A 6127-nucleotide genomic window follows, 5' to 3' on the forward strand; every position below is an offset into this window, starting at 1 on the left:
CAATGAATTCTTTAGGTAAAAGATAATGTTGCCATTTCTTCAAGGCTTGTACCATTGTTCACTAAAGAAAGCCACCAGTCTGCCCTCTTGACTCAAGACAACCCCTATGGCAAGATTACTAGCATCACACTCCATTGTGAACAACTTGTTAAAATTAGGAAAAAAAAGAATAGGTTGTTTTGCTACTCTCTTTTTTAGATACTCAAAAGATACATTTGCTTCATTTTTCCAAGAAAACTTACATTTTTTATCTCCCTTGATTGTGTCTATGATAGGTGCACATATATGATTGAATTGTTTTGATGAACTTTCTGTAAAATGTTGCCAATCCATGGAAACTCCTCACATTGCCTACTGTCTTGGGTGTTGGCCATGACAAGATAGCCTCCACCTTTTCTAGATCCATCTTCAAATACCCCTTGGATATTATAAAACTAAGGTAGACAAGCTCCTCCTTCATGAAGACACTCTTCTCCATGTTGATCATCAACTTTTCATCATGCAACTTCTTCAAAACCAAGTTCAAGTGCTCCAAATTCTCCTCCTTTGTCTTGCTAAACACAAGAATATCATCAAGATAAACAACAACAAATTTACCAATGAATTCTTTCAACACCTTATTCATGAGGTGCATAAAGGTTCACGGGGCATTGGATAGCCCAAAAGGCATCACCATCCACTCATAAAGACCTTCATTTGTTTTGGAGGTTGTCTTCCAATTATCTCCCTGCCTTTTTTTGATTTGACGATACCCACTTTTGAGATCAATTTTGGAGTAGTAGCAAGCCCCTCCCAAACAATCCATTAAGTCTTCAATTCTAGGCATAGGAAACCTATATCTTATGGTAATCCTATTGATGGCCCTAGAATCAGTACATAGTCTCCATTTACCATCTTTTTTAGGTGCTAGGACTATTGGGACAAAACATTGACTGAGACTCTTTCTCACCAACCCCTTATCCAACAATTCTTGCACTTGCTTAGCAATCTCCTCATTTTGAGATAGAGTCACCTTATAGGCGGGTTGGTTTGGAAAAGTAGAACCTCGTATGAAGTAAATCTGATGGCCTATGTCCCTAATGGGTGGTAAAGTGTTAGGCATTTAGTCCACCATTATGTTCTTATACCTGTCCAAAAATTGTTGCACCTCCTTGGGAATTTCTTCCTCACCGTGACTAGGCATATTAGGAGCATTTTTGGGCTTCAAAATCAAAGCACACCCAAGGGTTCCTTCCTCCTTTAGGATGTCTAGAAAATATTTTCCACTCACTAACATGACACTTGACCCAATTTTCTTATCTACACCCTCATCCAGTAAAGGATCCATCTTGAATTTTCTCCCATTTTTGGTTATGAGAAAATAGTTTGTTTTCCCATCATGTTGGGATTGTACATCATACTGCCATGGATGTCCTAAAAATAGATGGCAAGAATCCATGGGGATCACATCACACAATATTTTGTCCTTATACTCTCCTATCTCAAATTATACACAAAATTGTTCATCTACTAAGACCTGATGCCCCTTATTCAACCATGACACCTTATAAGGGCTAGCATGAGGTAGCCTTTTCAACTTTAATTTGTCTACCATCTCTTTGGAAACCAATTTTTTAGTAGAACCTGAATAAACTATTACCTTACATAGCTTACCATAGGCCTTGTACATGGTTTTGAATAGTGTCTTCCTCTAAGGGGGTTCTTTCACTTGAGGCACCTTCAACATGACTCTCTTCATCATCAATCTTTCTCCATCATGGACTGGGACTGCACTTCCAATTGGGGAACTAACACTTTGGCAATCATCTTCTTTAATCAACTGGTTCCTTCTCTCTCCTTCATGATATTTTTAGGCTTTCTCAGGACACTTGCTTGCAGTGTGCCCTACTTGGTTGCAATTGAAGCATCTCCCTGTGAAGACACTGGGACCTCTCCCTGGTCCACCAAATTTACCCCTTCTATTGGGTCTCCTTCCTTTAAATCCTCCCCTTGAACCTAAATCTCCACTTTGTTCTTGCCGGCTAAACTCACCTTGGGGTTTTTGAGATTGTCCTCTTCCCTCAAAATTTCCTTTTCCTCTATAATTCTTGCATCCTCTTAACCTACCATATTGTTCACCTTTTCTTCTCAACTTATTTTCTGCCCTCAAAGTCATTTGAAAGCATTCATCTACTATTTTAGGAGTCATCAGACTCATCTCATCTTGAATGTTGAACTTGAGCCCATTCAAGTACTAGCAATCTTCTCCTTTTCATCTTCACGGTGCCTTGATCTCAAACTCAATTTGTGGAATTCCTCTATGTAGGAAGCCACATCCAAATCCTTCTGTTTTAGATTTTGCATTCTCCTATATAGTTGCACTTGATAATCACCAGACATGAATTGAGCCTTGAGTTTGGACACCATCCTATCCCAAGAATGAATCATACTCTTGCCCATCTTCACCCTTTCACCTTGAGTATAGTTCCACCAAATTAAGGTAGTATTAGAATCTCTGATACCAGAGGAAAATTGAGAGGGGGGTGAATTATTTTTCCACAAATTAAACACTTAATGCAAATTATAAACCATTTAACATATCACAATATAACCAACACATTAAAAGATAAATCATGAAAGCACAAAACACACCACACCAATATTTTGACGTGGAAAACCCAGTAAAGGGAAAAACCACAGTGGGAAACCCTACCCACAGTTAGATAAAATTTCTGCAATAGTATGTGAAATAATTACAATGGGGATTGCACTTGCAATTAGGCTAACCGCCTAGAGCACATTTCTCAATGCAAAAAGGGAAGTCTCACTGACTTACATAAACATCAGACTACAATCTGGAGAAAATGAACTGTGAAAATAACATCTCCTAATGCTTGATACAATTCTGGTTAAGCACGAATGTCTGCCCTACAATACCAAAACCTTTGCAACCCTTCGATGAATGATATAACCTTGTTCACACAATTACCTCTCTCAAATAATGCAGACATAACCATCGATCTTGAAATTACATGAATATATCGCCTATAAATACAAATCATCAACCTTGATAACAAGGTCAACTAAACCCTAAACCCATAAACCATAATTACAAAAATTTCATCACACGATACCATTGAACCAATATTATGATTTACCTTACATAGAATGGGCCTAATTCAAATTCCCAAACAATTATATCCACTGGAAATTCAGCTAAGATCTATATCAATACGTTTCACCAATCGGTAGAAACCCTCTATGCAAATAACACAAAATAACCAACCAGATCCAAATAGGACCACCAAATCATCACGCCAACCAATTTGAACCCACCAAACAATTAAGAAACAATCAAGAACACCTTCAACACGTTAGGAACCATTTCTATAAGTGGGACCAAAATCACTTAACCAAATCATCGAATATCGCCAACCGGTAAAGCCAACCGGTACCAAGAAATATCAACCAGTAGTCTAGAACATAAGTGATAGCTTTTAGAGCACCAAATAATGAACCAATTGAATATGACAGGCATATAACCAATCTGAATAACCATCCAAAACTGAAACAACCAATCTGATCATACCAGATCGAAATCACTGATAACCAAGTCCAACCAAGATAGGTCTAACTGGGATAGCAACAACCAACCAGGATAGAAATAACCAATCAAGATAGAACTATATCCAACCGGAGCACAGTGTTGACATCGATGACAAAACAAATAAATTTTAGCATATATCCAACAATCTCCCCCTTTGGCATTGATGGCAACATTAAATGTGAAAAAAATCCAAGTGCCAAGGAATGCCAACAATCTCCCCAAACAATCCTGAACCAACAAAATATCTCTCCCCCTAAGATTTTATGTTTTTCACAAGAACACTATCCCGCCCTTTGACATCAATGACAAAGGGCTGATACCAAACCAAACAGCTGACTACTCCCCTTGAGCAGCAGCATCATCCCATCAGCCCGGATCAGAAGATATTTCTAATAAGCTCACCGAATTGATGCATCCTTGCATCTCTAAATTTCTTCCAGAGGGGTGGTCACCCCCAACTGATCTCTAAGATATTCAAAAGTATCTTTAGGTAATGGTTTATCTGCAATCTATTCCTTAGTAGGCACATATATCAACCGGACTTCCTTTGCTTCAACCTTTTCCTTCAATAAATTATACCTTATAGAAATGTGTTTTGATTTGGAATGAAATACTGGATTCTTTGACATATCAATGGCATCAATATTATCACAATGAATAACAATAGGCTCATCATAGCTTACCCTTATATCCTTCAACATTTTCTTCATCCATAAGATCTGAGTGCAATTAGTTGCAGTAGCTACATATTCAGCTTCGACAATAGATAATGAAGTGCATGATTGTTTCTTGCTAAGACATGAAACCATTTTATTCCCAAGAAAGAATGCACTACCTGTAGTTATCTTTCAATCATCAACATCTCCTGCCCAATCTGAGTCTGTATAGGCACAGAATTTGAAATCATCATCCTATGGATACCATAACCCATACTTTGTTGTTCCTACCAAATATCTGAATATTCTTTTAATAGTAATATCATGACTTCCTCTTGGATTAGACTGAAATCTAGAAGCAATGTAGACAACATTCATTATATCCGATGTGGTCTGAGTTAAGTACATAAATCCACCAATCATTGATTTGTATCTAGATGGGTTCACTCTAGGAGATTCATCTTCCTTAGCTAATTTGCAACTGGTTATCATAGGAGTATCAACAGGTTTTGAATTCTCAAGACCAAATTTCTTAAGCAATTCCTTCACATGCTTAGTTTGACAAATGAAAATACCATTATCATTCTGAGTAATCTACAAACCTAAGAAAATTTCATCTCTCCAATCATAGGCATTTCAAATTCATTCTTCATATCATCAGCAAATTTCATGCATAAATTTTCTTCTCCTCCAAAAATGATATCATCAATAATACTTCAATGATTAGTATGTCATCATGCTCAATATTATAATATAAGTTACTATCAACATTACCTTTTCTAAAACCGAGCTTTGAAATATATTTATCTAATCTATCATACCATGATCTAGGGGCTTGTTTCAGTCCATATAAAGCTTTCTTCAATCTACAAACCATGTCCTTGTTCTCTGATAATGAAAATCCATTAGGTTTCTCAATGTAGACTTCCTCTTCAAGATCTCCATTCAAAAATGCGCATTTTACATCTATCTGATATACCTTGTAGATCTTATGTGCAACATAGGCAAGAAATAGTCTTATCGCTTCAATCCTAGCAACCAGAGCATAAGTTTCATCATAATCAATTCCTTCTTCCTGTGAATATCCTTTGCAAACCAATCTAGCCTTTTTTGTTACAACCTAACCTTCCTCATTTAATTTATTCCTGAAAACCCATTTAGTTCCAACAACATTTTTATCTTTAGGCCTAGGAACCAATTCCCATGTTTTATTAAGTTCTATCTAATTCAATTATTCTTCCATATCTCTCATCCAATTCTTATCTTTACTTGCTTCAATAAAAGATTTCGGTTCAATTTGATAAATTAAACATACCTCTTCAGCAGCTAACCTTCTTCTTGTCATCACACCTTTCCTTTTGTCTCCAATGATATGATCTTCAGAATGATTCAACTTCACATACCTGGGAATCTTTGAATTATCTTGACTTTCTGACTCTTTCTGCTCATCAAAAGTCACTGTGGAATTTTATGATGTTACCAAAGCTACTGGATCGATGATCTAAGCTGATTCTTGCACAACTGGTTCTGATCTAACAATCTCATCTTCCGGTCCATAGTCATATGATTTTATCTAATTATTACCTTGCTCATCCACTTTGACATTTATGCTTTCCATTATCCTATTCAGTCTTTTGTTATAACATCTATATGATTTTCTCTTAGTAGAATAACCCAAAAATATTCCTTCATCACATCTATGATCAAATTTTCCTAATGCATTATCTCTTCTAATATAGCATTTACTTCCAAAAATTCTAAAATATCTGATAGTAGGAGTATGACCGAACCATAATTCATAAGGCGTCTTACCGGTATCACCTTTTATGAGCACCCTGTTGAAAGTGTATACCGTAGTATTGACAACTTCTCTCCAATAGATATC

The sequence above is a fragment of the Cryptomeria japonica genome, chromosome 7 (assembly GCF_030272615.1).
Source record: "Cryptomeria japonica chromosome 7, Sugi_1.0, whole genome shotgun sequence".
Classification (NCBI taxonomy): Eukaryota; Viridiplantae; Streptophyta; class Pinopsida; order Cupressales; family Cupressaceae; genus Cryptomeria; species Cryptomeria japonica.